The sequence below is a fragment of the Aythya ferina genome (assembly GCF_964211825.1).
Source record: "Aythya ferina genome assembly, chromosome: 2".
NCBI lineage: Eukaryota > Metazoa > Chordata > Aves > Anseriformes > Anatidae > Aythya > Aythya ferina.
The window spans coordinates 76,992,632-77,018,877 of NC_140297.1; positions in this window are offsets into that span (position 1 = coordinate 76,992,632).

Here is a 26,246-nt window from a genome sequence, read left to right on the forward strand (position 1 = left end):
AAATCTGAGAAATGTCTTCAAAGTCTTTTTCTCATCCCATAAGAATTTAACTTCCTGAGCTTTTATCAGGCATTTCCTGAATGCCTAAATAGGCACCTTCACCACTGAAAGTGCAAGATCTTGCCAGAGTGAATCAGTGCACTTTCTTTTGTATTAAACATGCTGGTGCAATTAGCAACCAAAGAGTATCAGAAAAAGAGTGAAGAGCAGCTTATAGCTAGATGTTAACCAAGATGCTGTTCAGTGAGAGGGAAGATGCAGCTATGAATCCTCACAGTTTGAGAGGGGGAGTCTACATAGGTGTTTTCTGTATTTAGGGAGAATATATTAACAAGCTTTTTCTAAATTTAAAGGAAGTAAAGGGGATATTAGTACCTAACTTTGGGACCAGAATTTGAAATATGAATCTTAAGTGGAGTTAATGAGCTGATTCTGGAGATGTTTTTTCTTCTATGTTTTTTCTTATTTGAATGGCACTGTATTCTGGAACTGTTGAATACGTTTGAGTTATCTAATTCTTTCCAGGCACTACATAGATTTTTGGATACTGTTCAGAGCACTGACTAGTCTTTGAGTGGAAAACCTTACAGTTGGTTCCTGATACACTTGGAATTTCAACACATGTATGTGCTTTGGCCCTATTTCTACATCTTCTATTAGGAAAAGTAAGCAAGCAAACAAACAAAAAACACTAGTTTTTGCTTTTGAATTTCTAGAAATGGATTTTATGGATTTTTTTCTAGCTATTATGTCACTTATACATAAGGAAATATCATTACGAACTGGTCCAAGAAAGTCTGACTCCCAGATGTATATTTCTCTTTAGAATTTAAATGCTTTTTCTTTTTTCATTTGTTTTGCTTTGTTTGTTTGTTTTACTGCAGTTGTATCTACAAGCAATTTATATTTTGTGAAGTTTAAGCTTCACAAAAGCTTAATCAAGACTTTGTTCCAAAGGTGCTACTAACAGATGCAGCTGATTCTATCTTAACTTAGCTAGACTCCAGCTGACTCCTTCTGTCATTTCTAATGTTTCACTGAAGTACCCCGCAAGATGAAGGAAACAGCAATATCTGTGGCAGTCAGTAGCCAGAAAACAGATGTCAGTTGAAACCTCTTCACTGTGTTCTCAGAAATTTCTAGCTGTGAAATGTATCTTCTGACTAGCTTCTTCCAATTCATGGTTACAGAACCCGCTCAAGGTTAAAAGGTACATATCTATAAGCCATAGCTTGTTCTTGGCTTTGGCTCTGTGCAAGAGAAAATACCAGATGCTACAGCCTTATGATGCTACACATGAAAAACTAGCATGGCAAGATAAGCGATAGTAAAAGGTGATTCAAATAGTTCCATCCATAAGACAAGTACCTTCATATCACTACAACATCTGTTCCTTAGGTCAGCATTCAGTCTCATGTTTATTTTTTGACAGTGAACAAACACATTCTTACATGTAAGAGGTTTATATTTTAGAAACAGCTTTTGTAAAACTCTTCTAAACTCTTAAAGAAACTTTATATTTACCAAATGTAGGTTTCACTCTTGAGGCGCTATTGTTATTAATTCCTGCCTGCTACAAAATTAAAGGTGTCTCATAGCTAGTATTGCATAGCAAATCAAGAAACTAGAGTTCCAAGTTGTCATTTTATTTTAACGTGCCCTTGTATGTCAAGGTGTATCCTATTTTTGTTGTTGTTAATGTAAAAAATCTTTTGTAATGTTAAACGAACAAAGAATGTTTAACAACCCCTCACTGAACTGATAAATGCTTTCCTTTATGTTGGTATCTGTCAGATCCATTTAAGGATTTCATATTTCAACATCAGACAGACTAGGAATGGTAGCCTGCTTGCATCCTAACATGAATATAATATTTGGCAACATGTTTGAATGTTTTGAAGCACTGTAAATCTATCTCTTTTTTGTTATATGTTAAAATCTCACTTATTACTAACTTATATTACTTTCATTTTCTTATGTTTGGAATCAATCAAAATGATTGATCAAAATTAATCATTCAGTGAAAAGGGTGGAAGAGATTTGTAGTAATGAAGACGCTTCTTGTTTGTAGTTTTTAGTTCTCTTCACTTGTATTTTATTATTTTTTTTTAATATAGTTGGATGTTATTTTGCTACACATGTACACTATAGTCAGGTGCTGCATCACTGATTCTTTTATCAAATGAATTTCTATGTGTAATGCACAGATTTGTAATAAAAAATTGTAATAAAAATGTAAAACTTGCTCTGAATGGAAACTGAAAGGAAATTTCTGGGTGTAGGAACAGGAGAAGGGAGGGAAGAAGGGTTAATACTGGCAGGTGGAGACAACACCTAGAGAAGCAGGTCATCAAGATCATAGTGGGTTGGCACATAACATTGGAACACTCATGGGACTCACAGGACAGCCTCCAACTGGTGAAAGTCAACGACAGACTTCAATGACAAGCTAACCTAAGATAATGGTGGAAAAGGAAAGGATGCATTTGGAGCATTGACAATCCCCTCCGTCCTTAAGAAGAAAAAAAGAGAACTTCAAATACTCTGTAAGGTAGGACAGAAGATCGTGATCACTGTCAGTACTTCAGGGGTTCAGAAGGCATATCCAAATGCAGCATGATAAACAACCTAAGAAGAAACTAGAAAATACAAGCTGCACTAGGGTGGCCACCATCTGTGCCATCACAGGGAATCCCAGCAGGAGCTTTTGGAGATGGATGTCCTGGTGCTTGTGAGCCTGGGCGGATGCATGTGAGGGGAATGAAAGAGTTTTAAGATCCAGTTTAAGATCCAGTTCCCTTTTCCTATGGGGTCATTTTCCTCAATTTGTTGGTGGCAAATGTGAGGTGGCAAGACGTGTAGCAGAGCTTTATGGGCTTTTTCAGGAGGCAAAACCCATTCAAATTCTTTCAGCTTCCAAGGTTTTATTAGGAACAGCAGTGGAGCCCACAAACTGAGGGCTGCTCCCAGCTGCAAGACCACAATTCATGACTCAGATAGAAAAAGGTAATTTGGATGATCTCTTTTTCACCTTAATAGTACTACATAATAGTACTTCTACTTAATAGTACTTAGTAAAGACAGACCCCTTGAAACATGGCAAAGGCATTATACTAATTTATCTTAGCAACTTTTGACTCTTTTTAGAGGTTAACCTTTTGAAAAGAAAGCAGCTTGACTGTCCTTTTTGAATTGTTATCCCATGAAAAACTGTGTAGGAGTTGACAATCTATTCAGAAAAATCTATGGCTGATATCCTCAGCACTTCAGTGTCTAGTTGTCATCTTTGCACTTTTCCTGCAGTTACCATTTTCTTCACATTTTTTTTTTTTTTTCCTGGCCTCTTGTATTTTATCTGCTGTAAATTTATTTACTCATATTTATCTTTCATCTTCAGGACTTCATGCTTTCTTTCTCTAATTCTCAGTAATATTTTACCACTGCCACACCATGTAGTCATGTATTCTTTACTAGAAATAACCTTCCAATTTCATCGTGGCAGACCTGTTGAGATGCATCCCTTTCAATTACACATTCCTTACAGAGAGATAGCTGTCCCTCTCAGGCAAATGTGCAAAAGATTCTAATACAAATATAATGTGACACACATTTTAATTTATCTTTGAGCTCAACAGGGGCCTTTATCCCACACCCTTTGTATAAAAAGCAATAGTACCAGACAGTTTAATCACTTATAAAAGATGATAACCTGGGATGCATACTTATTTCATGTGAGGCAGCTGAATGCTTATAAGCAGCAAAAGAGTAATATGGGCATGGTTAGAGAGTGCTATTTAGTGTTTTACTTTATGCATTTTCTGAGCATATGATCCCATTTTCTCAGGGCTTGTAGCCTCCTGAACCTCAGTGAAATTATACCTCTTTGTTTTGAGCTGACTCCAGATTAGGGGTCAGGGAGCATCAAGTACATCTTAAACCTTGCTAGGAAAACAGCTATATAATCGACAGGTCTGGGGAAACCCCCTGAGAGCAAATAACTGAATTCGTGCAGAGGAAAGGAGAAATTCTGCTGAAGGTAGTAGAATTGCTCAGCAATGGTGGTGCCACACCACAGGATACTGGAGCAACTGTCTTGGCACAACAGAGATCTGGAGTAGGAGCAGGTCCAGAGGGAGGATGCAGTTCCACTGTGCCTGGGGCCCCTCTGGAGGATGGAGGAGAAAGAGGGGCTGTCCTCACCTGTGAAAGGTGTGCACTGGTTGAGGAGCTGCTGCCAGGTTAAAGTGGAGGTGAGCAGATGCTGAAACATGAGGGAAGGTGAATGATTTGACAGGAGGCCCTACAGAGCTGAGACTGAACCCTCAACTGCACCCTTTGGTGGCAGCCAAAGACCCTGCTCAGATAAGTGGCAAGAGGCAAGGCTGGGACTTGTGAACCCTGGGGAGTCCCAGCTCACTTGGACACCAAGTATGCTGTTACAAGGAGATCTTGGGTGTATCAGGAGTGCCTGTGCTGCTCTGAGAGTTAGAGACAAAGGGGGACTCTTGGTGCATCCTCAATCCAGTCAGTTTAGGGAAAGGTTTGGATCAAATGGATCCTATGAGTCTATTTTTAAAGTTGTTATCAATAGGGTTCTGGCTCTTTGAGGATCCAGGGTTGCTGGGTAGAGACAGGATCCACCAATGTAGGGCAAGAGTGTCTTTGTCAGTATATTGACAAACATGGTGAGGACAGCTTTAAACAATGAACGATGACAGAGGGAGAACACAACCCTCAATTAGGTGTGGTAATGTTGGGTAGAGTGGTATATAGCAAGAGACATCTAAGGAAATATATAGTGATATGTCACCAGCCTTAAGTGTATGTACAAAACTTCATGCAGCCTAGGAAACAAGCAGGAGGAGCAAAAGGTCAGCAAACTACAATGTTGGTGACATAACAGATCTGGTAGGACAGCTTCCACAAATAAAGTACTTCAGTGAATGGAAACAAGATCATCAGGAAAAGGTTGCCCTGGTTCTGATAAACAGAAACTTGGATGCATGGATTCTTCTGTGGAAAGACAATGGATTGGTTAAGTGCTTGGTGTTCAGGAAACAAGGAGAAGATTTTGAGAGTTACAAAATCACGAAATTTTATTATAGACCATCAGATCACGGTGAATAAGTGGGCAAATCCTTCTTTAAATGAGTTGAGAAGTCTAGGGATTACAGACTGATGCTTCCAGGGGGCTTAAACCTCCCTCACATCTTTTAGAAGGGTAACACAACAGAAACTTCTGGAGGGTATTGGTGCTGCTTTTTGATACAAGTAGTGCATAGACCAACCAGGCGTAATGCACAGCTGGGTATACTATTCACTGTTTTGGTGGGGCAATCAACATCAGCTTTTTCTGTAGTGACCATGAAACAGGGAAGTCAAGGATATTGAGGAGGGTGGCAAGGAAGAGTAGGAGAGTATTTACGCTGAACAAACAGACTGCAGCTTGTTCAAGGAAAGGATACAGCTGAATAGGAGACAGCTCCGAAGGGTAAAGAAAATGAGGCAAATTGGCAGATCTTCAGGGACATAAAAATGACCCATTTCGTCAGTCATAAAGATAAGTAGAAACACCAGGACTCTAGCCTATCTAAACAGGGAACTCATGATGAAGCTCCTGTGCTATAATAACTTATATGCAGAAAGTTAGAAACAGGGATAGGCTGTGAAGGAGGAATTTAGAAACCTTGCCAAGAATATGTAGGAAGTGTCAGGAAAGCCAAAGCTCCCAAATCGCTGACACTTGCAAGTAAATTCAAGGGCAAAAAGATGAGCATCTCCTACATTAACAGTAAAAGGCTGAATAAGAAAGCTGTGTGTAGGATGCTGAAGGATTATTTAGCTGGCAAGATGAGGAAGATGAGGCTGAGGTATGCAATGCTTTCTTTGCCTTGTTTCACTCTTGTTTGGCAACAACAGTAAATCATGCCTAACCAACCTGATTGTCTATAACAAAAAGTGAATTTGTAGATGAGTTAGCAATGAATTTTATCTATCCCAACTTCAGAAAAGTTTTGGCACTATTTCTGGGTGGCTAAACATTGGGTTGGGATCGGTGGGAAGAGGTTTATCAATCATAATCTACCCTAAGATTAGTTGAAACAAGAGGGTTGAGATCATTCAGCATATTAGAAAACCCTGAGGACAGCCAAACAGTGGAATACACTGTCCAGAGAGGCCACCCTTGGAGGTATTCAAGACCCAACTGGATAAAAGCTCTGAGAAACTCATTCTGATCTCTTGTTTTGAGCAGGAGGCTTGACTGCAGATCTCCTGAGGTCCATTTCAACCAGAATTATTCTGTGATTCAAATTACAGTACCCAGAAAACTGGGGCTGCTGGACGGCATTTCCCGTTGTCTGCGTTCTGTTAGCAGATGTGAACAGTAGAGCACTGATTGCCATTTGATGTTCCTAAGATTGTTTTGCATTAGGGATGTGGTGAATCCACTTTATTTGAATGATCAAAAGAAATACTGAGGAATTATTCTTTGACTATTCATGTGTATGAATAATTAATATTCTCAGGATTTTAAATTGTGCTACAACAGGGAAATTTGGCAGGCACCAAACAATTTACAATGGTTAATGCTAGTGACCTGGTAGTCAGAACAACAATTTTGGTAGATGAACGACAATAGATAACAATGAATTTCCCTGTCAAGTAGTGAAATGTTTTCAATTACTTCATTTATATATGGAGAACTGTTAATTGTTCTTTTTTACCTTTAATTTTCAATTTAACTTTCATTACAACTCTTGCTGCATTTAAAGATTTACTTGGTCTTCTCCTCTGGAAACAAACACCTAATGAGTAAACACCCCCCACCCCTAACACCCCCCATCTGCTTTAACAAAAGTGGATACTGTGGCTCATGGATGTAGTATGCTATAATTTACAATGCTCCCTGATTACCAAACTAAACAAGATAAAGGGAGATAATGTGTCTTTACATTGTGCCTTTTGAACTGCTGTTTTTGAAAACTTATCATGATGGATATTCACAACTGGAACACTATTTTTCTTTGAAAAGACATAAAGAAGAGTTAGGAAAATCAGTATGGCATTGTTTTCTAGAAGATTACCAGAAATGTAGTCTTCATAGTTCTCTAGATCATGGATATGTTGTTTGCTATCATTCTTGGGAACTTCAAAGATTTGGATTATAAATTGTAATTTAGTTTGTTAATTTCTGAGCAACAAGCATTTACATTAGTAAGGTTTTCTCTGCACTCATGAATTCTCTTAAAAGTGAGAACTGAGAATAACCAGGACTCGAAGAAAAGTACAGCATGAGGTTCACACAGAACTGATATTGGCAGTGCTGATTTTCATTTTGTATGGATGTTTACATTTCAATACTGATCTAAGGAGCTGAATAAGTGCACCAAATTCTTCATGAAATATTTTTGATTGAAGATACTTAAACTTCTATTAAAAACTGCAGCTCTGTTTGTTCAAATTAGAGGATGTATTGATGCCTCATGCTCCAATATAGCAATCTGAAGCCTGTGGATTATCTACAGTTTGCAATGAAAATTTAAGAAGCAGGTGTTAAGACTTATATTTCCATCTATACTTTCATAGAACATGCTCTTAAAATCTAGAGTGTTTTGCTCCATCAGGTTATTGAATGAAGTCATGCATAAGTAAAGAGTGGTTCACTAAACCCATGACTGTCAATTGAGTAGTCATTTGACGTGTCTTTTTGTTTTGGATTTTTAATTTGCAATTTATTTATTTATTTATTTATTTTTTAAAGCAGATTCGCTTTGCTGATACTTTGCTAACTGACATCTTTTAGCAAATATTCTTATATATTTCTGAAATATCTGTTATATTAATAGGTTACTAATTCTCTTGTTCAATGCAAAAGGTATTGCATTCTTTTCAGATGTGGAATTAAAAATTAAAATTGTGTTTTCTTACTAATGCACATTTTGTGCAGGGTTAAGTACTTTTAAAAGCAATATTCCAGCTGTCTTATAATTATAATTATTTCAGCTACTGCAATGCTTTTAACATTTATTTTTGGAAAACTAAATTGTTCCATGTTTAAAGAATTTTAATTTCTTAACAAATTATTTAAAATGCAGATACATCTATAAAGACATATGCATTAGTGCACTTCAGTTTCTACTTGCTGTAACCTGGCAGTCAATGCACAGGCTGTGACACAGATAGCACACATATTTTCAAGATTGCCAGATACACGAATTGGCAAAATGTTCAGTGCTCGCTCTAACCTTTAAGAGAAGCATTGCATGACTAATGAGAATAAGGGAACAGTGCTAAAAGTAGAGATTAGCACCAAGGGAAACAGAAGAGAGCCGTTTCTTGGCAACAGGACCAGAATCAGTGGTATGTTAGCTGGAATTTCTGTAGATGAAATTTCCATGGTGCACTTTTAGCTGTCTGTTGAAGGTAAAACAGGATTCATTTATATTTTGTTGCTAAATTATTGGCAAATTCAGTATGTTTTAAAGCTTTAAGTCCTTGCTAATCAGAAATCAATCCTACAACAAAGACACAGACTTTCTGTCGTTCATCAAAGAAAGAATCATAGTATGGACTTGATCCACTGAAATGACTGATTTGATTGAAATGTGGATGAATGGTTTTAGGGAGAGAAAAAAATATATATTTATTATATTTCGAGTCTTTATGGTATATGGGCATATTTGAAATAGTTGAGATTTTATTTTATATATGTTTATATATATTATTTATATATATATTTATATGTATTTATATAAAGAGCCTATCACCCTATTGATAAACACTCTTTGGAACCACTCTAATGACAGGGGTAAGAACAGGAGTTGGCCTATTAGTACCTCAGCACTCCTGTTTCCAACCAATTTAGGAAAAAAAAAAAAGCCACAACATTTTGCTGTATACAGTATACTTTATACTATATAGTATGTAGTATATAGTATACAGTATATATATACTATATATATACATGTATATACAGTATATATATAGTATATATATACACTATATATACTATATATAAACTATATATATAGTATATATATATACTATATATACTATATACTACATATAAATAGTATACTATATATATACTATATATACTATATACTATATACTACATACTATATAGCATAAAGGAAGTCTGATTTTGTACTATTTGTTGTTTTTCTCCAGAAAATATTTTTGATTGGTGAACTAATAACATTAAAATATTACACCTTATGAGAGTGGGAAGTTTGCTGAATTTATCTAGCCTCCCAAAGACTATTGGGAAGGTTACAAAACCTGGATTACGTACTGTATTTGTATGCCAGGAAAAACGTCAGAACAGAACAAAGCCAGTCATGAGAGATCTGATAAATATGGATGCAATGTAAGCTTTACTCAAAAAAAAAAAAAAAATATATATATATATATATATACACACATATATTCTGGTAAAAATATACTGAATCCTTATTTGATTAAACATTTTGAGTTGGTTGAAGCCTCTTAAGTTATCAGTTTTATAGAGAATTGTCTAAAAATGAACAAAGAAGAACCAAAATTAGTTGATACCATTACAGTTCTTAAAACTGGTTCAATTCCCACTACTGCAAGAAAACGTGAACCAAATTAGTATGTAACCACTTGCAATTTGAATCAATTTAATCAATCTCTCAAGATAACAATTCTCCTTAAAAATCAGTTTCACCTGCTAAGGTCATTAATGAGGTGAATCTCATCACTATTCATTAGACACGATTCACCATATTCCATAAGAACTCTTTTAAAACATTAAATGGGTGATTAGACTGCAGTAGAAGATATTACCTGTGGAAGAATCATTATGATTCATTTCTCTTTTTATCTCTTCATTATGACTTCTGCCCACTAACATTTCTCTGAGTCTATTTTCCTTGTTAATTCCTTTTCCGTTGTACAATACCTACTGTCTGCTGAAAGGAATATACTTCCAAACCAGTGAAAAGATAATATCAGCTTTCTCTGATCATTAGTCCTATCTCAAAGCAAAGCAAAACAAAACAAAACTAGAAATATACCACACCAATCCCAAACACACCTTGTTCAAGCATCACCACCCTTATCATATATTTCATGTTGATGGGCATTATTCACTGGTAACTTCAAACTTTTTGATTGAGCCATCATGAATCAAATTTTTAGGCATAATTAATTTTTTGAGTTATCCTTTGAAACTTCGTAATACTGCATGTATTGCTCATGACAGACCGGTTGGAAAGCCATAAAGAGGTACTAATAGCGCTGTTAAAATATCACCTCCTTTTACTCCTCTTGGACATAAAAAGTTAATACAGCTGAAGGACTATTACATATATTAAGTAAATATTTAAATATTTCCAAGTACTTATAACAAATGATAAAATTTATTTATTTATTTACCACTGCAGTTTTATTTTATTGTACTTGCACGGTCTCCAAAGGAAACAGAGTCCTGATCACACATAAAAGTGCCAGATCTTTGCATATAGAAGCAAAATTTGTTGTTGTTGCATTTTCACTCTGATACTTCAAAGAAAAATAGCTTAAAGAAATAGATTCTTACTTTGTGGACCAAAAAAATTCACATAGCATCAAGTTTTTATGGTTGCTGGATGAAACCATGATGATGGCTGAGGAATGCAAATATGGTTTATTCCATTCCTCCTCTTTGAACATGGAGGCAGAAAATAGCTTGAATTGTATGGGTACCTAGTAGGGAAATTATTCAGGAAATTAATTGTAGTTCTTGACTCCTAACCTGTTCTTCTATCCCAGATATTACCTTACATAGTGTTTAGAATGGACATGCTGAAAAAAAATATATATATGAAAAAAAGATCCAATTTGCATTTTAATACAGAAACCACTGATCTCATCAATAATACTTCAGTTTCAAATGTTAGGGTTTCAAACGTAAATAAAAATATTTTAGTGTGTTGAATATGATCTGGAGCCTAATTTGCTCTTATTTTAGTCTTATCTAGATTACTTGTACTTGAAATATTCAAATAAATCTATATGAAATGCCTTTACTGGGTAGCGAGTTATGTGGGAGGCATGGAAGGGTTTAATTCATCTCCTTTGAAAAGCCAATATGAAATGAATCATTTGTTTCAGATCTGTGAGAGAAGGCTATATCCACATCATACTAATGGTAACTAATACAATAGTAATTGTCACAGTAATAACCAAAAGGACATTAAAAAGTGAAATAATAGTTTCATTCCTGAAAATAGGGTAAATGCATTTTGAGATTTTTTGTTGTTGTTGTTATTTCCAATAACTAATAACAGTTCTTCACTGAATAAAGATAACTTTTTACTGGACTTACAAATATATTTAGGAAACAGTCTTGTGAAAAATTTTAATAAAACATTCTGGCCAGTGAAACATGATTTCATTTTTAGGTGTTTCAACTCTTTGCTGAAGTGGCCGAAATCATCATATGAATGGTGTAACACAGCAAAATGTTTTTGACAACGAGCCATAGTGAATTATGTCTCCTTACTGGAATTTCATCTGCTTGCGTATTTATTTACTTTTGCTCATTTGGCAAATCCATTTGGAAAGTTAGTATGATTATTGGACTAGTATACAGGGATTTTAAAAGGCTGTTACTGTTTTCATTTGCACTTGATATAACACTTCCTAATATTTCCTTCAGCCCCTCTTTAGACTAAGATCTCAGAAGATGTCTCATGGGGGTTCCATCATGTGCCAGGGTGAGTGTTGTTGGGTCATAGAGGAGACAAAGGAAGTAGCTGAATGTGGGCTAATCCAAAGTATTTTTTTCATAATGTTTTCTATATGAAAACTTTTTTTTATATATTATTATTATTTTTTTTTTTTCCTATGAGTAATTTTATTCACTTATTCTGTACCAAAATTATGTAGTAAGTTTGTGCATCATGTTTATGAAGTGTGCTATACCTAATCTGTATCCTGGAAAACAGAAATTGTTCTAATGTTCAAATTATGGGATACAGGGAAGTGTAACTGGAAAATCTTGATGGAGTCGTTTATTTCAAATGGTATTCGAAATGTGAATGCTGACTGTCAAATTGGTTTTAGAAATCAACAGATGCAGAAAAGAATTTTTACTCAATCTCAGCAAGTGCTTTTTGCTCTACTTAGATCCTTTTATAACAATCTGTGTGTCTTACTGGAAGAGGTCAGCTGAATCTGGGAAAAGCCTTCTAGTTTTCTCTTTATCCCTCATTACACAGAAGTTTTTATTAAGCCTTTTAGTACCTTCTTAGCCACTCCAATGGAAATAAAACTGTTCTGAACACCACATTATGGTGCATGTCTGACATCAAACAAAAGAATTAGTTGTTATTTGGACTCCCTGTCAAATCGGTAGATATACCCAACACTTGAGCATGCTTTGCACAGTCTCTGGCTTCATATTGAAGACCTGTTTCTTTTGGCACAGAAGTATGAATAGAAATATGTCCTGGGCAGCTGAAATACTGCTCTTCCTTGTGTGTGTGTGTGTTTTATTATTATTTGTTTGTTTGTTTGTTTTTGTTTTCATTTTTAAAAGTTTTTACTTGCCTGGGTTTAAATAATAATGTACATATGACTCATAAAATACATTCATTATCAGTTACTCCCACCAGGACTGAGTGAATAAATTCAGTCAAGAATTTGTATTTGTGTACACTATTCTGTTAAAGTATTGTATGCATTCTTTTATTAACTGAACTCATCCCAATAACTGTTTACCTTTAAGAAACTCTGTTTTTGCTTGTCCTTCAATTCAATGTGGCATGCCATTGTTCCTTAAAATAAACTGCTCAGAGTCGCTTAGCAAAGGAATCTTTGCTGACGCTGTCTTATTATACGCAATTGTGTCTTGTCCTTGCATGTAGATCTTGAAAGCTTTAATTCCTCCTACTTGAAAGTCTTTCCCATTCTTTCTAATTGACAAGCGTTCTCAAAAATAAAACAAAACACACACACACAAAACCCACAATCCCCAGACCCTCAAACCTTTACATTTTTCATATGTAAAGGTTCTGTGTGTAACTGTATTTTAGGATTGGCAGACTTCATTGTGAATGATCAACAAACAACATCTTCTTGCAAATTGTATGCATTTTAAAACCATTTAATATATTTTATCTTTGTTTATTTCAGTAATTAAATGCCAAATATATGTATACATATATATATATTATTTTTTATACATATTATGTATATATTAATTAAATGCAAAAATATATATATATGTATATATTTATTTAATACAATCAACCTGCCAGCTCATGTATTGATTGCACGTTCTGCTCTTTGCACATGCCAGTTGCTACCCTTATTATGTTGAGGTTCAGGTGAATGATTCAATTGTTTCTTTTCCCTCACTGCATAACTTCAGTAAAAAATGAAGTACTTTGACTTTCCTGACAAATTAGAAGAAAAGAATGGGAGATCATTCCAGGGTCAGAAGGAACTGTATAGACATATGTATTACATAATCTGATTTATTTTTAATCTTTTAATCTTTTATTATCTATCATTTTTGCCTGACTTGTCAAAGCTACTTTTTTTTCTAACTTTACATAAATGACGTGAAATTAATCTCTTCAATATACAACCAGGTAATAAAAATTTATATTGTTTTTTAAAAAAGGTGGACTTGGTCTGCACTGTAAATAGTTGTGACCCTTTCTACATGCATTTACTTTTTTATTTGAAGAATTGAAGTTGTACTCACTTGAGGTATTTGATGCCTTAGTCTTGAAAATGTGTCTGGCTGTGGTCTCCTGATATTGGACATTGCTCAGCCACATTTCTGATGTCCTCCAGGTGCATTTGTTTATTCTGTTTTTCCTCTTGCTTTGTGTTTGTTCATCTATCATTAGATTGTCAGACAAATTGGGAGAAATAGCATAGCTCTGCATAGGCTTTCCTAAATGTGAGGTTTTCCTTCAGGATCTGTAAGAGCTGTGTCAGTTTTAGACACAACTCTTTGGGGGGAAGAGTATTCTTATTGTCCTGTGTAGTAAGGAACTAACCTCTGATTGAAATAATAGTAATAATAATAATATAAATAGTAATATAAAGTCTTTACTTAATTTTAACTTTGTATTGTATTGTATTGTATTTATTTTTAACTGTTAGTAGTTGTTATGGACTTTTACATAAAGAAATTGAAGAATTCACGTACATGAACCAAGAATGATGTAATGGTGTGTTTTGCAGCAATATTTAATAAAGCCAAAAAAAAAAAAGAACAAAAAATGCCCTCCCCCCAACAACAACATTAACAAACAAAACAAACAAACAAAAAAACCTCCAAACTACATCAACTAATCCTTTCCTATGTTTTTTCCAACATCATTGACAAAGGCATTGAAAATCAAACATACAGGAAAAGAGGAAACATCAGTCTATCCAAAAACATGTTCTTGCATCTAATAGATATTTCTTTAACATGGACTTTATTGCAGTAGCTTTATTGTTGTAATTAACAGTAACAGCATGATGTCATTGTAACTGCATTTTTGATATCAGGTAGCTATGACAGTTTGCTAATAAAAAAATAAATAAAACAAAAAGAAGAATCCAAATCCCTTATCAAATGAGGAAAATGAAAGTAGTAGATTATTTTCCATCCAACCTGAGTTTTGGCACCACTAAATCTTTTCTCAAAGTTCTCAAAAACATGGAAGATTGGTGAATGTGGAAAAAAAAAAGAAAAAAAAAAAAAAGAAAAAAAAAAGCTTCTATTCTAATTCAGTAGTGCTTCCTTTGCTTTTACAGTTCCAACTCTAGAAAAGAGGACTATCTACATTAAGACAGTGGTGCTAGTGTATATAACCTGAAGCTGTTGTTCTTTAGCTCTGCCTGACAGCTAAGTGTCACACAGTGTCACTCTCCCCAGGTGTGAGAGTGGGGGAGAGAATCAGAAAGGTAAGTGTGAGAACACATGGGTTGAGATAAAGGCAGCTTACTAGGTAATGCATAAGCAAAGCAAAACAAGGAATTCATTTGCTACTTCCCATCTGCAGGCAGGTGTTCAGTCATGTCCAGGAAAGCAGGGCTCATCGTGCTTAACAGTTTCTTGGGAAGACAAACACCATCACCCCAAACTTCCTGCCCTCTCTTCCTTTTTCTGTGCCCCAACTTTAATTGTTGAACGTAACCCCACATGGTATGAGATATCTCTTGGACCAGCCTGGGCCAGATGTCCTGGCTGTGTCCTCTCCTAGCTCCTGGTATACCCCCAGCCTCCCTGCTGGCAGGGTAGAACAAGAAGCTGTAAAGTCCTTGGCTCTATACAAACACTGCTCTGCAACAACTAAAAACATACTGATGTTTTTAATTGTTATCACCACTATTTTCTTCAGAAATCCAAACAAGCACGGTGTAAACCTCTACAAAGGAAATAAATGTTGTCTCAGCCAAAACCATGACATAGCTATATTAAATTTTTATTTATTTATTTATTTATTTAATGAAAGGCCAAAAATGCTCTTCCTACATTTGGGATCAAGCTATAATATCTTTTGGATGTGCTTTAAAATTACAAAAATACTCAGCTCAAGCTTCAATCAGAAACTTGATATTAACATTCCTGATGGAATACCATCAGGACCTACACAATTCTTCCAATGTTTAACATGATGTACTTTCCAGGGTATCCTGCTCCATGGTGACTGAAACAGCAATGCCAATAATTGGATATAAATTTCTGTTCAGTGAAGTCTCCCAGACTTCTCCCAGACTTCTAAACAGGCCTCCCAATAGCTTTTAGCTACTAAGTAACTGTCACTGCAATATGTGTGAGTATCCAATTTCACGTTTATATGGAATGTCTGAGTTTTCTGGCTTCTAGCTGAATAATTGTATTTTCCACTTCTATAATGTTTCTCCTAATAGTCTTAGTGTCAGGCCTATGTCTACATAGAGAATTAGCTGCAGTGATGATGAGAAGAAATGAAATTCCAGTACAAGTTTATTCAATCTCATCATTCTATTTGAGACAGTTCAGTGAGAAGTATGACTCTTGAATGGAAGTATTTTCATGAAAGATTTGCTCCTCCTGCATCATGCAAGTATCTCTTCTTTAGCTGCATTAATTTTTGGTATGAGAAAGGTTCAAAGTAATGCAGAACTGCTGCTGAAGTCAAGAATGTAACAAGTAAAGTGAAAATTGATTACCTCCATATTAAGGACTGATTTATGTATGCATGTATGTATTTATTTATTATATACAGACAGATTGAGGGATTCAGTCGTGATTGCACAGAATTGCTTCAGCTCACTCTGCCTCTTCCATTAGCTCACTAAAGAAGAGACTGTCTCTGGTGCCATCTTAATGATTTTAGGAAAGCTGATGTGGACATTGCCTCTCATATTTTCCATATACAAACTGCTAAAGCTCTGCTAAAGTCCTTGTCAGCAAATGTACCTTAAAGCAGCAGCATTTGGGCTGCTCTGTTTTGTTAAGAAAGAACAATCAGGGCTTGAGCACATAGTCTGCTTTCATCCTTGCTCTAGCTTGTCAGTGCTGCAACTATTTGCTCCTGTGGGTGACCACTGAGATTATAATCACTGCACTGAGTACATATTCATATCATTATGTGAACCTTTGCTGTTTTGAAAAGTCAAAACTTCTTTTATCTCTTTTCTGTACGAATTCTACCTATGTAAATAGAAACAGATTAGTGTAATTACTCATGTTGGCTGTGTGCTCACTTTCCTTTCATCCAAAATATATACATGCATATATTTGTATTTTATTTTATTTTTTTGTATTTTCAGGTCTCACAGTTTTATCAGTTTGATACTGTGAAAATATTTTTAAAAATTATATAAGCTAACATAAAACTGAGAAGAAAAAATGTTATATAAACTGTAGGAAAAGGTTAGCTATATTTTGCAACCAAAAGGCTTAATCAATTGATGTTTATCCCCTGAAGAGAATAAAGTATAGATCTCTGTTAGAAGTATTGTATACCATGCACACAGTTTATATTTATAAATCAGAAGTAAATATATTGATTTCAATTGCTCCTGATGTACAGTCATGTAAAGAAGAGCATAATCAACATTTGTTTTCTAATTCTATTGCAAGGGAAGAAATAGCTGGAAGAGGCTTGTTTGAGAGCTTAGCTTGCCCTAAATTAATTTATATATACAATTTATATATACAGTTACATTAACTTGACTAGGCAGACACTGGATTTTTTATTAATATTATTTTTATTTCATTTTTTTATCAATAATAAGTTACTTTCTTTAAATTGCTAAGGGAACAGGTATGAACATTTTATTTACAAGCACTGTAAGTTTATATGTGTGCTTAGTGACATTCATTCTTTTTATCTATTTTGTCTGCATGGATACTGTGGTAGATGATACATCAGATAATGTGTGACCCATGCCACATTCTACTCCTTTTTTTTTTTTTTCCTCCCACTGGGATTGCTCTGAGGTGATAAATTAAAAATGTGGTTTCTCTAACCAGAAGGATCATAAATTTAATGAATTATCTGATTTACTTTTTTTTTTTTTTTCCCCTTTTCTATGCATACTCAACGTATGTAACACAGATATCTAGAACAGCTTTAGATTCATTTATTGGTTCTACCTCATGTGAAGTCATTTTCTGGAACTCCAAAATGATTTTTATATAAATCTGAAGAACTCAAGGTATGTAACACAGATATCTAGAACAGCTTTAGATTCATTTATTGGTTCTACCTCATGTGAAGTCATTTTCTGGAACTCCAAAATGATTTTTATATAAATCTGAAGAACATGTTTTCTTTTATATATTTCTGATACTCATTTATTATGCAGGTATAATTTTACCATGAGAAAGACTATAAAGCACAGTAGATTAAGCACAGTAAACTTGTTTAGTTATCCTGATGACTATAGCTGGCAATTTTTAATCTTTCTGCACAGTGATTTATGTTTTGTATTCTCCTATAGACTCATGCCTTCTGGAGTAGGAATAGATTCTATAAAATCATTAAAAATATGTGGAAGACAATTTTGTTGTGGAGCAGTAACTTCATTGGAGCCTTCATTTAGGACTCTTGAAAGTTGCTTCCTGTAAATTCTCTTCTTAGAAACACTGATATTTGCTCTTTTCCTGGTTTTGTTTATTGTCTTCAGGCTTTTCTATGTCTGACATTCTGAATAAACAGCAGTATTGTCTTTGTTGTAAGAACATTCTAAGAAAATGTATTTATATGTTACAAACCTATTCAACTTAAGAAATTCTGATGTTGAATTATTGTATATTCAATTTTTGAACCATTATAGATCCTTTTAACATAGTGGTATTCTGCTGTAATCATTATGATTTAGTGCCAGACAAAACTTCAACTCTGTCTTAAAGAATATATTCTAACTAAGAGGATGTAATGGTGCCTTCTGAAGGTCTTCTGTTGAAGTCAGGAGTGCTCAAGCAATTGCTGTAACACTCTTATAGTCAAAAAGGGAGGAGATATGGGTGCTAGTGTAGTTACCCGGACCTCTCCATCCCTGTGTGTATGAAATCAAGCATGGTTGAGCAAAGACCTGCTGGTTCAACTGGGATGCAAGAAAGAAATACACAGGCAGTGGAAGCAGGGACATGTGGCCTGAGAAGAGTACAGAGATGCCATCTGAATGTGTAGGAATGGGATCAAAAGGCACAGATGGAACCGAACTTGATAAAGGATGCAAGGAATAACAAGAGATTCTATAGGTGCATTGGCCAGAAAAGAAAAAAATAAAATAAAATAAAATAAAAAAAAAAAGGAGAGTAAGGATAGTGTTCCACCTCTGATAAATGAGAAGGGAGAACATGTAACAACAGACATGGAGAAGGCTGAAGTACTTATTCTTCACTGCCAGTCAGGTTTTCCATGTCTCTCAAGTCCCTGAACCTGAAGATGAGGGCTGGGTGAGCAAAGTCCCTCCTACTGTAAGCGAAGAGAATGTTTGAGATCACCTGATGAAACTGAACAATTACAAGTTGATGGAGCCTGATGGAAACCAACCATTCCTGTGGGAACAGGATGATGGAATTGCCAAGCTACTCTCCATCATATTTGAAATGTCATGAGAGTCAGGTGAAGTCCCCAGTGAATGGAAAAATGAAAAATTTACTCCCATTTTTAAAAAGAGTAGAAAGGATTATCTGGGGAACTACAGACTTGTGAGCCTCACCTCTGTGCCTGGGAAGATCATGGAACCGATCCTCCTGGAAGCACATGCAAGACAAGGAGGTGATCCCAGACAGCCAGCATGGCTTCATCTAGGGCAAATTGTGCCTGGTTAATCTGGTGCCCTTCTATTATGGAGCGACTGCATCAGTCAACAAGGAAAGACAAACTGATGTCATCTACCTGGACTTTTAGAAAGCCTTTGACATGTCACACATGACAGCCTGATCTCTAAATTGGAGAGATTTGGAATTGATGGGTAGACTATTCAGTGGATAAGGAATTGGCTGGATGGCTGCAGCCAAAGAGTTATGGTCGATTGCTCTATGTCCAGGTGGAGGCTGGTGACAAATAGTATCCCTCAAGGGTCTGTCTTGGGACTGGTGTGAGCAGGGGAAGTGTGAACCTAACATCAGGAGAAGTAGAAACTTACTGTACACAAAACAATTTTAATAGTACTATTATTATTTTTTACTATTATGAATCATATGATCTCCATCCTCAATCCTCAATGAAATTTTATTTCATTACACTGTTTTATTTCTTAGTTTTAAAAATTATTAGCCAATATGGGTTTTTATAAGTTAGTTTTGTTGTTGTTGTTGTTGTTGTTGTTGTTGTTGTTGTTGTTGTTTTTCCAAAGTGTCTTCTACAGAGAATTAGAAGAAAACATCAAATACAAATTTGAAAAAGAGCTAGTAAACTTTAAAAATGAGTTACTATAGAGTTTTATTTTGTGTGGTACTGATGGTTGAATGTTGTAAATTATGCAAATCACTTAGGAGTCAAAAATATGATAGCTTGATCCCATTATTCCTTATATTTTTATTCCTTATAGTTCAAGACAGTCAAATCCCCATTTTCTAAATGCCCTGGTATGTTTTATTTTTAAGTGCGATTCTTCTTCATATGACTACAACAACTTGCAGAAGCTTTGCTGTTTCCACTCACAGCTGGAGCAACCATTATTATTATACTTACAATGTTACAAATTCTGCATTTTCTCCTATTCTTTCCCCTCCATCAAAGAAAATTGAGTATTGCAAAAGCTGTCATTCATTGCCTGTCTTTTGGTAATATAAAGAACAAAAGGTGGTTTGTGCCACCTAATGCCTCTAGCAAGAGTGTATTTATACACTCTGACAACTACAAAGACTTCTAATTTCTAATAGCTGTTTCCATCTGGTTCATTCTAATCACTAAGGACCATGTCTCATTTTGTTTTAAGTCAAAAGTTGTATTTTGGATTCTTTTTATAGTATGTTGTACATTTGAAATGTCTATCTGAAGTTTTGAAACTTAATTCCAGTCTACAGCCTCACTTCCTACCAGAAAATGCTGTTTTCCTTTAAAACAACTTCTGTTGTTTAACGTAACACATAGAGTCAAATATTGTGATATAAATTAGTCCTGAATCGTAATGTCATATTGAAGCTAAAGAATTTTATTGCAAGGTAGAATTTCAGTTGGGATTCGTGCTCTCAAAGGTAATAATCTGCCTTTGTTATGAGACACACTGCAAATTGACGATCCGTTTAATGAATTGGATTTTGTTAATATCTAGATTTAAATATCACACCTTTGATTGTTTTCAGTTTACATCATCATATAGGCAGGAATAAAATGGTCTTATGTTATCTTTGGTTTCTGTTTAGTTATGTTAAGTCTTGATTTAACCATGAGAATGTGGTGATAATCACACGTACCTACATTTACACACAGATAAAATAATTTTATATATTTTTTTGGAATGTTGCTTTTAGCATGCATTATTAGTAAAATGTACATATTTTATTTTTAAACACTTTCTGGTCTAACGCAAAATGCTAAACAGAGTAGTTGCAAATTAGTTTAAGCCACCAAACGGTAAAATATTGAGTAAAGATATTAAGCACAGCTAAACTGATATATTTCTAATACATAGAATGCAAACTCATATATAAGTTATTGATTAAAGATGTATTATACGTAACGAAAAAAACTTTTGCAGCATTACTTATCTCGTGATAATATAATGAACTCTAGAGAACTGAAAATATTTAATTTTATGAGAGACAAAATAAGACTGTTTTAAAGTGAACACTAAACTAGGTGAAGGAATAAGATAGAGTTCAGAAAGAAAAAGCTACATGTTATCATTTAAAATATAAATTTTCTGTTAAAATGAAATTACTAACTAGAGTTGGTCAATCATCTTTGCTGACACCAGACTCTATCGTGTTGTTTTTTTCATGTCTTTCCTGTAGTGCCTTTGACTGTTTTCAATGAGAATCTTCTATAGCTGAAATAAAATCATCACAAAGAGATTGTAAAAGAAGCAGCCAATAGAGCAGAATTCCTAAATTTACTGGTGTTATTAGAAACATTGGTATGAAACATTGGTATGTTATATCCTACCTCCACAGTTTTTGTAACTGATACAGTAATGCTACTTAATTCCACAGTAAACTTACAGGATTTAAATATGTTTCCTATTAATTTAATGGCACTTGCATTTGAAATTATGCAGTGTTTAATTACAAAGCAACCTTAAAGAAGATTTTTTTTTTTTTCCAAGTGGACAAATGAAGCAATTAGTAAGAATCAGGGCAATAAAATAGATTTAAAGTTATCTGAACTTTTTTTATAAAGTTATTAATAAAATAAGAAGTTTTACATTAATAATATAATCCATTGTTCACCTTGACTATGATGATCACTGAAAAAAGAATTACTACATCTGAATCCCTTAGATCTCTTTAGATTGTTTTGGGTCTTTTTTTACACCTTTTGCAACATGCCCTGATGAAAAATTTTCTGAAATTCATATTGGGCAAGAAAAATGGACAAAAGGAGAAACCTTTTTTTAATTGTTGCAGAGCAACACTTACACCAAGCCAAGGATGTTTCAGCTTCTCACTCTGTCCTACCAAAGGGCAGGCTGGGGGTGCAGCAGGAGCTGGGAGATTCTGTACCATCTGATGTCATGTTGAACAATATATAGGAGTGGCTAGCCGGGGGAGCGGGGCTGGACTGCTCGGGGTTAGGCTAAGCATCGGTCAGTGGGTGGTGAGCATCATGCATCACTTGTTTTGTACACATTATTAGTAGTATTACTATTATCATCATTATTGTTATTATTATTATTGTTTTTATTATTTTCCTGTCTTATTAAACTGTCTTTATCTCAACTCACGGGCTTCATTTTCCCATTTCTCTCCCCCATCCCAGAGAGGGAGGGTGGAGGGTGAGCAAATGGCTGTGTGATGTTTAGCTGCCGGCCGGGTTAAACCACAACAAACAGAAGATTTGGTTTTACCGTTGCAAAAACTTCCCACATATGGATGTCACAATGGAACAGATTGTAAAAGGGGCTGTCCTCTGTTGTGTTTCTTTAAAATTGAACTACATAGTCATCTTTGAGAAATTACAAAAATAATGGCAAAACACTCACTCAGAAAGGAATGGGCTAATTGAATCTTAAGGCATCTTCCAGGTCTACAGTTTTACAGCTATGTAAATAAGTAATAATTGCAAAGGTTAACTACCTTTAATACCAAATGTTCTTTAATACCAAAACCTTTTTTTCAGCAAAGAAAAATTATTGTGTGTAATTTTTAGGGCATGGAAATGTCTGATTTGAATTTTAATGAATGGGTTGCTCTTTTCTTAAAGAAGGATTTTTCTTTTTCTACATCATTCTTATTTTTTTTTCCCCCCCCCAATGGTTAAAAATGGAATTGCTTTCAAACATGAAAACACGACTAAAACATTTCTTCTTTACACCCTTTACTTTCTTATAAAAATTTAAACTTCAATCACTTCAACACTAATGATTTGTCCTTCAGAGTTAGGATGTAAAGGTAATACAAATTTAAATTTTGAATCAAATGGACTTATTAATTTCCTTATTAAAATCTGAGATGTTCAAAGAAAGTGGAAGTTGTGCCTGTCATCTGAGAGAGACTGAACTAGAACTGAACCCATATATTAATTAAATATGAACAACACAGATAGAATACGTAAATTTACAGATGATGCAGAAGTCATCAACTCAGCAGAGGCTTTAATTTTGCTTTTCAATTTCAAATTTATCTGTTGACATGTTACAATATTGTATTGAAAATGCTCTTGGATCTATTATATATATGTATTATGTTCTCTTAAGTCAAAAAGAGCAAAACATTTAACCCTCATAGTTTTTGTTTTTGTACTGAACTGCAAGGAATGGATTGTAATAAAGTGAATCTGCATTACTGCATCCTGCAAATCTAGTTCTTTGGATTCAAAAAATGTTCTTGCCACATGGATAAGGTTAAAAAAACACCAAAATGGTACAATTTTTACTTTAGGTGTATAAATACACAAAGTGAAAATATATATTGTATGCTATGGTATTTTTTATTTAGTAAAAATGATCAACAATGTTTTGTTTTTTTTTTTTTTTTTTTTTTAATTACTACATTAATCAACTACAAATGTTTAAAAAACTTTTTTTTTTTTTTTTTTTTTTTTTTTTAAGCTTAATTAAATAACTTCGACGTGAGATAGAAAATCTTAAACAGTGACTGTATCTTACCAAAAGGACAAACTGACAGCTCACAAAATTTGACAGATATGTCTTCATATGCTGAACAACAAATCTTCACCTTTATGTACATAATTGTACATCATGGGATGCAGTTCATGATACTGCTGCCTCACGACAGTAACTTCTCATCTTCCCTACTCTCCTTAGTGTTGAATAAAATCCAAGGTCTGTATTATGATTACTTCATGTTTTGCTGTATTTCATTCAGTTGCCTCCTTGTCCCTCCAACCCCATCTATTCTAATGAACTGTATTTTTTAATCATAAGGTAAAGATACATACTGCTGAAACTGTTGCATGTGAGTGTTTTCTTGAAAAAAGATTGTTTGTTATATTACAGAATCACAGAATCACAGAATCACAGAATTTCTAGGTTGGAAGAGACCTCAAGATCATCGAGTCCAACCTCTGACCTAACGCTAACAGTCCCCACTAAACCATTTCCCTAAGCTCTACATCTAAATGTCTTTTAAAGACCTCCAGGGATGGTGACTCCACCACTTCCCTGGGCAGCCTGTTCCAGTGCCTCACAACCCTTTCAGTGAAGAAGTTCTTCCTAACATCTAACCTAAAACTCCCCTGGCTCAACTTAAGCCCATTCCCCCTCGTCCTGTCACCAGGCACGTGGGAGAACAGGCCAACCCCCACCTCGCTACAGCCTCCCTTGAGGTACCTATAAAGAGCGATAAGGTCGCCCCTGAGCCTCCTCTTCTCCAGGCTGAACAAGCCCAGCTGCCTCAGCCGCTCCTCGTAGGACTTGTTCTCCAGGCCCCTCACCAGCTTTGTCGCCCTTCTCTGCACCCGCTCAAGCACCTCGATGTCCTTCTTGTAGCGAGGGGCCCAAAACTGAACACAGTACTCGAGGTGCGGCCTCACCAGAGCTGAGTACAGGGGGACAATCACCTCCCCAGCACTGCTGGTCACACCGTTCCTGATACAAGCCAGGATGCCGTTGGCCTTCTTGGCCACCTGAGCACACTGCTGGCTCATATTCAGCCGACTATCCACCATCACTCCCAGGTCCTTCTCTTCCTGCCAGCTCTCCAACCATTCCTCTCCCAGCCTGTAGCTCTGCTTGGGGTTATTGCGTGGCAGGTGGAGGACCCGGCACTTGGCCTTGTTGAACTTCATGCAGTTGACCTCAGCCCATCGGTGCAGCCTATCCAGATCGTCCTGCAGAGCTTTCCTACCCTCAAGCAGATCGACACACGCACCTAACTTGGTGTCATCTGCAAACTTACTGAGGGTGCACTCAATGCCCTCGTCCAGATCATCGATGAAGATATTAAAGAGGACCGGCCCCAGCACCGAGCCCTGGGGGACGCCACTAGTGACTGGCCTCCAACTGGACTTGGCTCCATTCACCACGACTCTTTGGGCCCGGCTATCCAGCCAGTTTCTAACCCAACGAAGCGTGCGCCAGTCCAAGCCAAGAGCAGCCAGTTTCTTGAGGAGAATGCTGTGGGAGACGGTGTCAAAAGCCTTGCTGAAGTCAAGGTAAACCACATCCACAGCCTTTCCCTCATCCACCCAGCGCGTCACTCTGTCATAGAAGGAGATCAGGTTCGTCAGGCATGACCTGCCTTTCATAAAGCCATGCTGACTGGGCCTGATCGCCTGCTTCCCCTGCAAGTGCTGCATGATGACTCTCAGGAGGATCTGCTCCATGAGCTTTCCTGGCACTGAGGTCAAACTGACAGGCCTGTAGTTTCCTGGGTCTGCCCTCCGGCCCTTCTTGGAGATGGGCGTCATGTTTGCTAGCCGCCAGTCGATTGGGACCTCCCCCGATCACCAGGACTGCTGATAAATGATGGATAGTGGCTTGGCCAGCTCCTCTGCCAGTTCCCTCAGTACCCTTGGGTGGATCCCATCCGGCCCCATCGACTTGTGCACATCTAAGTGCCGTAGCAGGTCACCAACCAGTTCTTCATGGATAATGAGGGCCACATCCTGCTCCCCATCCCCTTCCACCAGCTCAGGGTACTGAGTATCCAGAGAACATCCGGTATTGCCGCTAAAGACTGAGGCAAAGAAGGCATTGAGCACCTCTGCCTTTTCCTCATCTCTTGTAACTAAGTTTCCCCCCGCATCCAGTAAAGGATGGAGATTCTCCTTAGTCCTCCTTTTTGTGTTGATGTATTTATAGAAACGTTTTTTGTTATCTTTAACGGCAGTAGCCAGATTGAGCTCCAGATGAGCTTTGGCCTTCCTAATTTTGTCCCTGCACAGCCTCGCTACTTCTTTAAAGTCCTCCTTAGTGGCCTGCCCACTTTTCCAAAGCTTATAAACCCTCTTTTTTCTCCTAAGATCAAGCCACAATTCTCTGTTGAGCCAGGCCGGTCTTCTTCCCCGCCAGCTCGTCTTTGGGCACGTGGGGACAGACCGTTCCTGCACCATTAAGACTTCCCTCTTGAAGAGCGCCCAGCCTTCCTGGACCCCTCTGCCCTTCAGAACCTCCTCCCAAGGGACTCCACCAACTAGTGTCCTGAGCAGCTCAAAGTCAGC